The sequence below is a fragment of the Dromiciops gliroides genome, chromosome 4, assembly GCF_019393635.1.
Source record: "Dromiciops gliroides isolate mDroGli1 chromosome 4, mDroGli1.pri, whole genome shotgun sequence".
NCBI lineage: Eukaryota > Metazoa > Chordata > Mammalia > Microbiotheria > Microbiotheriidae > Dromiciops > Dromiciops gliroides.
Window position 1 is genome coordinate 257,152,781 of NC_057864.1, and position 14,092 is coordinate 257,166,872.

At 40.8% G+C, this 14,092-nt stretch overlaps 1 pseudogene; it reads left to right on the top strand.

The window, feature by feature from the left end:
* Positions 1 to 14,092, top strand: part of LOC122754993 — a 108,062-nt pseudogene that overhangs the window by 1,610 nt on the left and 92,360 nt on the right.

A 14,092-nucleotide genomic window follows, 5' to 3' on the forward strand; every position in this document is an offset into this window, starting at 1 on the left:
GGGCCGTTAATACCCTGATTAATGAGAAAGTGTTTTTGAATCCTGTTTCCGACTGGCTATGTGACCTGGGCAAGTCCTTTCAATTCTCTGAGGCTCTGTTAGCTTCTTCATTTGTAAAATGGGCATAATAATACTGATAGCACCTACCTCACAAGACTGTTGTGAGGATCAGAGGAGTTAATATAGATTTAGCAAACCTTAAACTACTATATAAATGTTGGCCATGATTATTTTTTTTAATTTAATTTTATTTTTTTAGTGAGGCAATTGGGGTTAAGTGACTTGCCCAGGGTCACACACCTAGTAAGTGTTAAGTGTCTGAGGCCGGATTTGAACTCAGGTACTCCTGACTCCAGGGCCGGTGCTCTATCCACTGTGCCACCCAGCTGCCTCTATCTCATTTGATCTTCACAACAAACCTGGGAGGTAGGTACTATTATTATTTCCATTTCAGAGATGAGGAAACTGAGGTAGACAGGGGTTACTTAGTTCTGAAATCAGATTTGAAGTCGTATCTCCTTCACTCCAGATCTGGCCTGCTACCTCCTGAGCCACCTACATGAAAAAGTACCAGATTTGGAGTTCAAGGAACTACATTCAAAATTCAGCTCCACCACTTGCCAGCTGCCCATCTATAACAAGAGAGGGTTGGGCTAGATGATCTCTAAGGTCACTTCCAACTTTCAGTCTCTTATCTATGATTGAAGCATGGTACCATGTCTCGGTTATCCTCAGCATTTAGCACAACACCTTGCACGTGTTAGAAATTTAATTAAATATCACCAGATTGGCCTGAGTGTTTCCCTGTATCGATAAGGTTCAGGTTCTAAAAGTCTCAAATCTTTCTCAACACTATACAAACAGCCTGGACTGAATGTTTAGGGTTTTAAAACAGTTATTATTGGGGCAGCTAGGTGGCGCAGTGGATAGAACACCGACCCTGGAGTCTGGAGTATCTGAGTTCAAATCCGGCCTCAGACACTTAACACTTACTAGCTGTGTGACCCTGGTCAAGTCACTTAACCCCAATTGCCTCACTTTAAAAAAAAAATAAATGTGAAAACAGTTATTATTGGTGACATGTAAAACCTAAGAATTTAGTCCAACAAGTTGTCAGCAGCAGAAAGGGATGTGAGTCAATCAGACCTTTGCTCATTACAGGAGAAGAAAAGGGCAGTACAGAATACAGCTGTTGCTCATCTCCACTGACTTCAGGAAATGACACCTATGAATCAAACCAGCTACAATGGGGGTATAGTATTTACCCACGGGACATTTTTTTTTTAAAAAGGTAACTTCATCTTCAGAGGGTCCAGTGCAAGAAGTTATTGGAAGGGATTTCAGCTATAGCAAGGCAATGTGATCAGAACAGTCTGGAAACATTTTGGGTTTTCCTCCTTTCTGTGTGAGGTCCCCCTGGCTCACCAAGGCATTTAACCTGGGGGTATTTAGCAGGCTTTGTGTTGTGTAGGGGAAGTGGTCAGGGTAGCATTCATCTGATCTCTCTGAGCCTGTAAAAGCAAGCAGCATGAGGACCAAGGAAGAGTTGTGACCTATATTTGTTGTTCAGTCATTCAGTCGTGTCCAGCTCCTTGTGACCCCATAGACTTGTCCATGGGGTTTTTCTGGCTCAGATACTGGCATGCATTGATTGTTATTTCTGTCTCCAGCATGTCCCCATTTTACACATGAGGAACTGAGGCAAATGGGGTTAAGTGACTTGCCTAGGGTCACATAGCTAGTAAGTGTCTGAGGCCATATTTGAATTCATATCTTTCCAACTCTTTGTGACAAGTCCATGGGGTTTTCTTGGCAAAGATACTGCAGTGATTTGCCATTTCCTTCTCCTGTGGGTCCCCATTTTAAGATGAAGAACTCAGGTAAATAGGGATTAAGTGACTTGCCAAGGGTCACACAGCTAATAAATGTCTGAGAGGCCAGATCTGAACTCAGATCTCCCCAATTCTAGGCCCAGTGCTCTATCCACTGTATTCCTTAGCTGCCCAGTGATTTATATGGGAACTGACATTGACAAGTATCCTCAGAATCAGCTATGAACTGTGTGTCTAAAGCTTCCAGCTGAGGTCTTCATCCTTTTCACAAAACTAAGGCGTAAGACCTGAGTCAGGAAGACCTGTGTTCAAATCTGACCTCAGATACTTACTAGCTATGTGATTCTGGGAAAGTTCACTTCACCCTGTTTCCCTCAGTTTCCTCATCTGTAAAATGAGCTGGAAAAAGAAATGGCAAACTGCTTCAGTATCTTTGCCAAGAAAACCTTAAATGGGGTCGTGAAAAGTCAGACACAACTTAAAAACATATATGATTAAGTGACATACATAGTACAATAAAGATATATAAGAGGTAGCTGAGATTGGTCTAGACTTCATGGGAAAGATATGAGGTAAACTGAAGTTAGCTTGAAGCAGCTCTTGAGCTGACTGTTAAGTTTTCAGCATAATCATTTTAACGCCTGGAATTTACCCCCTGGAAATTGAAAAATCTACAAATCAGGGCTTGATTTATTGTCTTGTACATTGTCTAGATTTGAGAAAGTCATGGAGAAAATGTTGATGATGCAGATTAAACTTTAAAACATGTCTGTATGCAGAGATCTGGTTGTTAAATATTTACCAGCTCAATAGAAGATGGAACTTGATGCAAGCCCTGAAAAATGGTTATAAATGCCAAATACTACAAGTACTTTCACATATTTTCACCACAAAAAAACAGTATGAGGCAGAATGGTTCAGTGAAATTTGTGCAGATTACAAGTTAGAGGATCTGTATTCAAATCCTACTTTTGCCACTTAGTACCTATGTAACCATTTGTAATTTAGTTGTTTTCAATAATGTCTGACTCTTCATGACCCCATTTGGGGTTTCTTGGCAAAGACACTACAGGGGTTTACCATTTCCTTCTCCAGCTCATTTTACAGATGAAGAAACCAAGGCAAACAGGGTGAAGTGACCTGCCCAGGATCACACAGCTAGTAAGTGTCTGAGGCCAGATTTTAACTCAGGAAGATAAGTCTTCCTGACTTCAGGCCCTGTATGGGCAAGTCATTTAACCACTCTGAGTTTCCATTTCCTCATCTATAAAATGCACATGTTAGATGATACCATCTCTAAGGTCCCTTTGGGCTCTAAATATGTGTGTGTGTGTGTGTGTGTGTGTGTGTGTGTGTGTGTGTGTGTGTGTGCCCTTACAAGGTAGTGCTCAGAAGGTAGGAATGAGCATGACCATAGGCTATTTGAGTAGTGAGTAGATAAACCAGATTAAATAAAGGATATGTATTAAGCAGTAGTGGAAGATAAGGTTGGATAAGTAGAATGAAGCTAGACTGTGAAAGGCCTTACATGTCAGGCTATTGTTAGCCTGAGCCTAATACAACAGGCAGTGGGTTTTTCTGAATAGGAAGGACAGTATGTGAAACAGTAATGTGAATTCACATTCTAATCTCTAAAGTAGTTGATTGGGCATTCTGGAGGTGGAGTTAAGATGGTGGAGTGAAACCAGGAAGCTGCCTGAGCTCTCCCAAATTTCTCTCAGAAACAACATTAAATTAAGGCTCTTAATGGATTCTGGAGCTGCAAAACCTTAAAAAGAAGGAGTGAAACAATCTTCTGTCTTAAGATAACCTAGAAGGTCTTCAGGAAAGGTCTATTTTATCTGGGTAAAAGGGGAGCACAGCTCAGTGCAGAGGCTGTCTGGGCAAGCCAGCAAAGGGCTCTTAGCCACAGTACAGATCAGCAGCTGAGGACCCTTGGTCTCGGCTCAGCAGGCTAGTGGCACAGTAGGCCAGTTGTGAGGCTCCCAACCCCAGCACAGAAAGTAATCTGCCAGTTGGAGTATCTGCTACCCAATGGGCCCAAATAGGCTGGGCCATTCCAGTGCAGTGAGCAAGCTGCAAGCATCTGAGGCCTCAGAGCAGAAGCCAATGACTGAGCTCCTGGTGCCCAGCAAAAGAAGCTTGGGACAGTGCATGTTGTACCCCAAGAGCACAACTCAACTTTAAAAGACACAAAAGAGGCTAAAATATGAATAAGATGGGGCAGCTAGGTGGTGCAGTGGATAGAGCACCAGCCCTGGATTCAGGAGGACCTGAGTTCAAATCCAGCCTCAGGCACTTTACACACTTACTAGCTGTGTGAACCTGAGCAAGTCACTTAACCCCAATTGCCTCACTAAAAAATAAAAAAATATGAATAAGATACAGAAAAGAGCCCTTACCATAGAAAATTACCATGGCGACAGAAAAAATCAAAACATAAACTCAGAGGAGAACAACAATGTCAACATCCCTACATGTGAAGCCTTAAAGGGGAAGAGAAATTGGTCACAAGACCAAAAAGGTCTTTTGGGAGGCTTCAAAAAGGATTTTATAAAGTCAAAGATTTCAGAGATCCAGCTTACTATCACCTTAAATGCCATGTCAAAGAGCTTGGTAACATTCCTCCTTTCATGAGGTGCTAAGGACTAGGCAGTAGCTATACCTGGGCTAAGTAGAATGCATTCTGATTGGCTTAGTTAATTTTCAAGGTGCCATTGAGTACACTACTACCCATCTTGTGACAGAGAAGCTATAGGCTCAAAACGCAGAATGAGACGTATTTTTGGGGGGTGGGGCAATGAGGGTTAAGTGACTTGCCCAGGGTTATACATCTAGTAAGAGTCAAGTGTCTGAGGCTGGATTTGAACTCAGGTCCTCCTGAGTCTAGGGCAACTGCTTTATCCACTGTGCCACCTAACTGCCCCTGAGACATATATTTTCAGATATAGTCAATGTGAGAATTTGTTTTACTTGGGTATGTATGCTTGTTACTAAAGGTTTTTTCCCTTTTTTCCATTGTGTTAAGGATATAAAGATAAAGGAAGATGAAGAAAGAAAGGAAGGGAGGAAAGAAAGGAAGAAATAGAGAAAGAGAGAGAGAGAAAGGAAGGAAAACAGGAAGGCAGGTGGGTGGGCAGGCAAAAAGGAAGGGAGGGAGGGGGGAAGGGAGGAAGGAATAAAGAAAGAATGGAAAAAGGGAAGAGGGATAGAGGGAAAGAAGGATGAAGGAAGGGAGAAAGGACAAAAGAAAGAGGTAGAGAAGGAAGGAAGAAGGAGAAAGGAAGAAAGGAAAGGAAAGGGGAGAGGAGGGAAGTGAGAAAAACAGGAAGAAAGAAAAATAGGGATAAAGAGAGGAAGGAAGGAAAGCCATTGAGTCACCCTTTTGTAGAGAAAAGAACAGAAGAAAGGTCAGAAAGAAGTCCGGACAAACAGGATACTTTGAAAGCTTCTATACTTAAAAACACTACCAAGCTATACATAATAGACACCTGAAACGTCATGTACAATCCTCTTTTTCTGTTCAGTTATATAAATGCAAATGCCTATTCTGTTTAGTATTTAATAATAAAAACAATTTTTTAAAGTATCCTTTGAGTAGGAGGATTTTAAATTCTGGGAGTTCCCAGCACTGGTGATATCACACAGATCTAGACTTCACACCCACAAAAAACCAAAATCAAAACCTCTTGCAAGAGATACAGATCCAGGGTCCCAAACCACTGATTGCTAAGGCTCTGTGTCCTCTGTCCCCTAAAAGAAGAGAGAAGAGGAGATGGTGCCAAAGGTACAGATCAATACAGGACCATATTTAGTCATAGATTCTAGAGAGGGAAGGAACCTCAGAGAACTTCCATACAACCCCTTTACCTTAGAGGAAAGGCTCCTCAGGCCCAAGGATGCTAAATGACTGACCTCATCATGCAGATAATAAGTGGCAGAGCTCTGATTAGAATCCAATAAATCCTTCTCTTTCCAGGGCACCAAGCAGCCTTCTTGTTGATGGGGTGAGGGAGAATCATCACTGCCTAGGCCTTTGGTGTATTTTCTACCTGGGATCTCAGGAACCTTATGGCACAACTGAGGGGAACACAAACCCAGGCTCAAGGCTAAGGGGTAACCAGACTTCCCCAGGGCTACACCGATTCACCACAATGAGGCGGCTATTTCCCTAATTCTCTTGATCCAACACAATCAGCTTTACTGCCATAGGGGCAATCTGACAAACACTAGCCCAGAGGCCTAGACTCTTTTTCACTTTATATGCTACCAAGAGGCCACATCCATGTGGTAGAGAGTCTGCCATCCTTAAAACTACTGACAGCAGCTACTACACCCTGCACTCAGTTAAGGTGGTCTGAATCTCCAAGACGCTAATAACTAATACAAAGCTAGCACCTTGAAGCACTGGTTAATAATAATAATAATAATAAACAATTATATAGCATAACAGATAGCCTGAATATAGTACTTACTATATGTCAGGCATCGTGCTGAGCATTTTACAACTATTTCATTTGGTCCTCACAACTCTGGGAAGTAGGGTGCTAGTATGATCCCCATTTTATACTTGAGGAAACTGAGGTTAAGTGACTAGCCCAAGGTCACATAATATCTGAGGCTAGATTTAAAAAATTTTTTTGATAGTATTTTTTTCCAATTACACATGAAGATAGTTTTCAATATTCATTTTTGCAAGATTTAGAGTTCCAAATTTTTCTCCTTTCCTCCACCCTCCTGAAGCCAGCAAGCAATCTGATATGTCATACATTACAATCATGTTAAACATATTTCCTTATCAGTCATGTTGTAAAAGAAAAATTAGAACAAAAGGGAAAAAACCACAAGAAAGAAGAAAAAAACAACAACCACCAACAACAAAAGTGTAAATAGTGTGCTCTGGTCTGCATTCAGATTCCATAGTTCTTTTTTCTGTATTTTCCATCATGAGTCTTTTGGAATTGTCTTGGATCATCGAAGTGTTGAGAAGAGCTAAGGCTATCACAGTTAATCATCACACAATGTTGCTGTTACTGCGTATAATGTTCTCCTGGTTCTACTTACTTCACTCAGCATCTGTTCATGTCTTTCTAGATTTTTCTGAAATCTGCCTGGTCATCATTTCTTACAGCACAGTAGTATTCCATTACATTCATTACAACTTGTTCAGCCTTTCTCCAATTGATAAGCATCCCCTCAATTTCCAATTCTTTGTCACCACAAAAAGAGCAGCTATAAATATTTTTGTACATGTGGGTCCTTTTCCCTTTTTTATGATCTCTTTGGGATATAGAACTAGTAGTGGTATTGCTGGATCGAAGGTTATGCAGTTTTCTAGCTCTTTGGGCATAGTTCCAAATTGCTCTCCAGAATGGTTGGATCAGTTCACAACTCCACCAACAATGCATTAGTGTTCCAATTTTTCCACAGCTTCTCCAACATTAATCCTTTTCCTCCCCCCCCCCATATTAGCCAATTGGATGGGTGTGAAGTGGTACCTCAGAGACAGACAGGTAGGTGATATAGCAGTAGATAGAACACCAGGCCTGGCACTAGGAAAACCTGAGTTCAATTCCAGACTCAGACACTTACTAATTGTGTGATCCTGGGCAAGTCACTTCACTCTGTCTGCCTCAGTTTCCTCATCTATGAAATGAGGCAGAGAAGGAAATGGCAAACCACTCCAGGATCTCTGCCAAGAAAACCCCAAATGGGATCACAAAGAGTAGGACATGACTGAATAACATCCCAGAGTTGTTGTGAGGATCAAATGATTTAATATTTGTAAAGCACTTAGCACAGTGCCTGACACGTAGCAGGTGCTCTCTATATAAATGCTTATTTGCTGCCCTACAAATAAGATATGGAGGATGTAGAAGAAGAAACGAGTGAAGATGCAAACTCAAAGGCTCATCAGCTGACTGTCCAGATGATGCAGAACCTTCAAATTCTCTAAGCCCTTCAAGAAAGATTGAATAGTTTGGTGGGAATATTGGCTGGATACCAATTGGCCAAAAGTAGTTAAGCGATGTGTGAATGCCTACAAAACCTCCAAGCTAAATGTGCACAGATGGAAACCGAGTTCTATGAGGAAGTTCATGCCCTTGAAAGAAAATATACCGTTCTTCACGGGCCACTTTTTGATAAGAGAAGTGAAATCACCAATGCCATTTTTGAACATACAAAAGAAGGATGTGAATGGAAACCAGATGATGATGAAGAACTGTCAGGGGAAATGAAAGAGAAGGCTAAGCTCAAAGTGGAACGGAGGGATGGGGGGAGGGGGAGGAAGATGAAGGAAAAGAAGATCCTAAAGGAATTGTTGAATTTTGCTGAATGTTCTTAGAAATTTGATTTGCTCAGTGATATGGTTCAAGAACATGATGAACCTATTCTGAAAGATATTAAAGTGAAATCTTTAGATACTGGCCAAACAGTGGGTTTTACATGAGAATTTTACTTTGAACACAACACATAGCTTAACAAATGAGGTGAAGACCTACATTGTATGCAGTGAAAAGCCAGATGATTCAGATCCTTCCTCCTTCGAAGGACCAGAATTTATGAGTTGTGAAGGGTGTCAGGTCAACTGGAAAAAAAGGGAAAGTCGCTTTGAAAAACATGAAGAAGAAACTGAAACACAGGGGCCATGGTTTGAACTGAGATGAAAACTGTTTCCAATAATTCTTTCAATTTCTTTTCTCCTCCCAAAGTTACTGAAAGTGGAGACCTGGATGATGATGATGTAGCTTTCTTTGCTTCGGACTTCAACACTTAGTGCTTTTTAATCGAGCACATAGTCAAGATCAATATTATATAGGGAGGGGCAGCTAGATGGCGCAGTGGATAAAGCGCCGGCCCTGGATTCAGGAGTACCTGAGTTCAAATCCGGCCTCAGACACTTGACACTTACTAGCTGTGTGACCCTGGGCAAGTCACTTAACCCTCATTGCCCCGCAAAAAAAAAAAAATATTATATAGGGAAATGTGTTTTGAATGACTGTGCATGTATAACCTATATAAAATTGTCTTCTCAATGAGGAGGGAGGGGAAGAGAAAAGGAGAGAAAATTTGGAACTAAAAATTGGGGGGGAGGCAATGAGGGTTAAGTGACTTGCCCAGGGTCACATAGCTAGTAAGTGTCAAGTGTCTGAGGTCACATTTGAACTCAGGTCCTCCTGAATCCAGGGCCAGCACTTTATCCACTGCACCACCTAGCTGCTCTCAGAACTAAAAAAAAAAAAAATTTTAAACAAATATTAAAAATTGTTATCACATATAATTAGAAAAAATAAAATATTTTTAAAAGATCAATGTTATACTTCACAGGAGAAGCTATAGATGATGATATATGAAGATAATGATGATAATGTTGATAAAGGAGGTGAAGAGGCTGATGACTATGAAGGGGAAGAAGAATCTGATGAGGAAAAATATATAGAACATGGCCCAGAAGAAAGATCAGAACCCAGCAAATCAGCTATGAAGTCTTATTTTCGTGTTAATGCCCTGAACAAAACTATTAGTTACTTAGAGTTTTATATTTTTGTATTTTCTTAGGAGAACCAATTATATAATTTTTGTGAAAAAGAAAGAAAAAAGAAAAAAATGAACATGTAAGAAGTAGTTCAAAATATAGGTTCTTTCTTCCTAGCATTTTAATGGTATAATTTTCTGCCAGATATGTAGAATGCAATAAAATTCTCTAAGCATGTTCATTGCTACATGGTTTGCTTCTTGTGAGATCTTTTGTCATGCAGCTATTAGCCTGCAGCTGTGAAAATGATCAGAACTGTTCACTGATACCAATATTTGTTTAGAAAAAAAAATGCTTCCGAAGAACCAAAGCATTTTTTCAACCCAGTTGTTGAATGGGTCTAAGTTCGTTCCTGCTAGCTGTGCCTCCCTTACTTTTTTATAGAAATGCATGGGGGCGGCTAGGTGACACAGTGGATAAAGCACCAGCCCTGAATTCAGGAGGACCTGAGTTCAAATCTGGCCTCAGACACTTGACACTAGCTGTATGATCCTGGGCAAGCCACTTAACTCTCATTGCCCTGCAAAAAGAAGAGAAAAGAGAAGAAAAAAGAAAAGAAATTCAGTGACTTGTGCTAACTAGAAGACAATACATTTCGAAATTTGGTTTGAGAAGAGTCTAGTGTATGGTTAAGAGTTTCCAGTAAGACCACATCTAATACTCATAATTGCCTGCTTGTTTGGGGGATTTTTTGAATTCGAATGTGGCATAATGATCTACAAAGAAACTTAGTTATCATATTAAGATTATTACTTGCCATGGGAAGTGTGGATAAAACATAGCATTTTCAGGAGGAAAAAAGATAGGATCATTAAGGAGGTAGTCAGCAAAAAACTTAGAAATGGTTTTTGTTCAGTCATTTTAGTTGTATCTGACTCTTTGTGACCCCATTTGGGAAGGCAAAGATAATGAAGGGGTTTGCTAGTTCCTTCTCCACTGGATAGAGTAGATCCATTTTATCAGGCAATCAAGAGCTAAGTAACTTGCCCAGGGTCACACAGCTGGGAAGTGTCTGAGGCTGGATTTGAACTCAGGTCCTCCTGAATCCGGGGCCAGTGCTTTATCCACTGTGCCACACAGCTGCCCCCGGGGCAAGGTGTTTGCAGTTTAGTAGCCTAGGGATTTGTATCTTGGCCAACAAACATTTATATCAGTGACTTAGATAATAAAAGCATGGGTGGGGGCAGTTAGGTGGCACAGCGGATAAAGCACTGGCCCCGGATTCAGGAGGACCTGAGTTCAAATCCAGCCTCAGACACTTGACACTTACTAGCTGTATGACCCTGGGCAAGTCACTTAACCCCAATTGCCTCACTTTAAAAAAATTAAATAAAAAAAAAATAAAAGCATGGGTGATATGCTTACCTTTTCTTTTCTCTCTCTCTCTCTTTTTTTTTTTGGTGAGGCAATTAACAAATGTTTATTAACTGACCAACTGAAGATCAGGTTGAAGGAAACAGGCATGTTTATCCTGGAGAAAAGAAGACTGGGCAGGGAGGTGATAGCTGTCTTTACATTATGTGGAAGAAGGATTAGACTTCTTTTTGGTCCTAAAGGGCACAACCAGGTGCAATCAGAAATTTGCAAAGGGGGAAAATGAAGAAGACAATGTCAAGAAAAATTTTCTAACAGCTAGAGCTGACTAAAAGTGAAATAAAGCCAGCTAAGTGGGGCCTGCATTTGGTGGGGCAGTGGATGGAGTGCTGGGCCTGGTGTCAGGAAGACCTGAGTTCAAATCAGCCTCAAACACTTACAAGCTGTGTGACCCTGGGCAAGTCATTTCACCCTCATTTGTCTCAATTTCCTTGTCTGTCAAATGAGTTGGAGAAGGAAATGGCAAACCACTCCAGTATCTCTGCCAAGAAAACCCCAAATGGGGTCATAAAAATCAGACACAGCTGAAAATGACAGAAAAAAAAAAAGTGGAGCGTGCTTTCTGTACCTCATCCCCAGAGGTCTTCAAGCAGAGGCTAGACAACTACTTATCAGGTTGGGGATGTCTTGGTGTATGGGCTGGGCTGGATAGTCACTGAGGTTTCTTCTGATTCTCAAATGCTGTGATTCTGTGATATTTCTGTACTGCTTTAAGGTTTGTGAAATACTTTATTACATTAAATAATGTATGTGTACATTATTTCATTGGGTCCCCACAACAACTATATGAGTTAAGCTCTATAAATATTACTATCCCTATTTCACAGTTGAGGAAACTGAGGCCTAGAGAGATTAAGTGGCAGTTTGCTATGATGGCTATCAAGGTTTTCAGAACCTGATTCTGATACTTACTGCCTGTGTGACCTTGGGCAAGTTAATTACCTTTCTTGGGCCTCAGTTTCCTCAGGTGTAAAACAAGGGGATTAAACTATCCAGCCACTAAGGTCCCTTTCAGCTCTAGATCAATAATCCTATGACTTGCTTGTGGACATACAACCGATGAGTATCAGGGCTAGGCTTCAAATTCAAGCCTTCCTGATTCTAAGTTAATTTTCTGCAACAGGGGATGTTTAACCTACTTAAGAAAACAGACTTTTTTCAAGCAATTCAGAAGCATTCCGTTATGCCCAAAAGACATGATGGAGTCATTACAAATCACTCTTGTCTACTCATTAAAGCAGGTTCCCCAAAAGGGTTAGGGTTTTATGTGATGAGTTTTATGGGGTGGAAATTATTTCAAAAAGAGATGTTTACTCAACTGTAATGAGGCTTAATTTCTTTGTTAATCTGTAATTCTAATAGAGCTAACCCTTAGCTCGCCTGAAAGAGTTTCACCATGACTTATAGACTGGTGGTATGGCTGAAGATGGGACACTTTAGCTCCCTTTCTTCCTATATATACCTCATGGGGGGGACAGGTGGCATGGAGAGGTGCAGGCCCGAGATCTTCAACCATTTTTTGCTATAATTCAATTTAAAATGAAAGACCCTGTGCTTTCAGCAAGACTGAAACTAGCCATCTGGGTTGCCTACACTTCATAAAACTTACTCTGGGTAAACAGAACAATTAGCTTCCCCAAATTAACTTTTAAGAACAAATTCAGTTGGTTGGGAAGAAAAGAGAGAGAGACCCCGGAACAGAGCTCTGTCGTGGGAAGTTGGATACCCCGGAACACCGAGGAGATTGTTGCTGGGGCATGAAGGTAGAGTGGGGGGCAGGGGGAGGGACACATGGTGGGGGGGGGACAGGACATGTCAACTGGTTGGGGCAGGGAACAAATGAATCATTTGGCAGCTTTCTATTTTTAGTAATTATTCTTGCTAATGAGGTGCTAAATTCACTAGTACTCTAGTGGCATCAGAGCCCTTTAAATTTTCATGCCCTGGAGTAAAGCCTCTTTTGTCCTGCTCCAGGCACAGTGCTAGGCAACACTAGTAGAACCTTACAGGAAATAGGGTAAAAGAGAAAGTCCAGTTAGCAACTGATCATTTTCCCTTTGCAAGGCCAAACAACACAGTTGTACTGATTTGTTTTTCCATCCAATTATATAGTTGTTTTAAGCATCCTAGAGTTCCTACCCTGAAACTAAACACATACACACACACACACACACACACACACACACACACAGAGTCAGGGACCCACTAAAGATACATAAATGCCGAAGTTTAATTAATCACAGAGCACAACATGATTGCTTATTGCCTACCTCCCATGAAGCCTGCTGGCATGGTGTTCTTAAGTAATACAGTATTTAGGATCATATTTAACTAATAACTTGATTTTTTAACAATTTTTTTTGGTGGGGCAATGAAAGTTAAGTGACTTGCCCAGGGTCACCCAGCTAGTAAGTGTCAAATGTCTGAGGCTGGATTTGAACTCAGGTCCTCCTGAATCCAGGGCCAGTGCTTTATCCACTTTGCCACCTAGCTGCCCCTAAGAACTTGATTTTGACGTTGTTGTTTTCAGATGACAAATAATGGAGCTGGTTTAAAAATTATGCTTGTTTTCTTCTCCTAGGCCACTAGGTGGCGCAGCGGACAGAGTGCTGGACCCGTAGTCAGGAATAACTAAATTCAAATCTAGCCTCAGGCAAATCACTTAACCTTCTCAGTTTCCTCAGCTGTAAAATTGGGATAATAGTTATCTATATCACAGGTTTTTGTGAGGATCAAATAAGATAATATTTGTAAAGTGCTTTGCACGGTGCTTGGCACGTAGTAGGAGCTTCATAAATTTTTTCTCCCTCCCCTCCCTCTCCCCCTACTCTAAAAATGCCGGTATTTTTACCCAAGGTCTGCTCTGTACGATCCAAGGTGGAAGCCCAGATAGTGTTGCAAGGAAGATGCATCAGCGACACCGTGAACATTTCTCATTTTTTTTGACAGGGGCTTTTTATTTTTATTTAATTATGAAAGTATTTTATTATTTTCCAGTTACATGTAGAGATAGCTTTCAACATTTGTTTTTATAAGATTTTTAGTTTCAAATTTTTTCCCTCCCTCTCCTCCCTCCCCCCCAAGACAGCAAGTAATCTGATATAGGTTTTATATGTACAATAACATTAAACATACTTCTGCATTAGCCATGTTATAAGAGAAGAATCAGAGCAAAAAGGAAAAAAAAAACCTCAAAAAAGAAAAACAACAGCACCAAAAACTAAAGAAATAGCATGGTTCAATCTGCATCCATATTCCACAGTTCTCTCTCTTTTTTTTTTTTTTTCTGGATTTGGAGAGCCTTTTCCATCATGAGCCCTTTGGAACTATCTTGTACTGTTGTATTGCT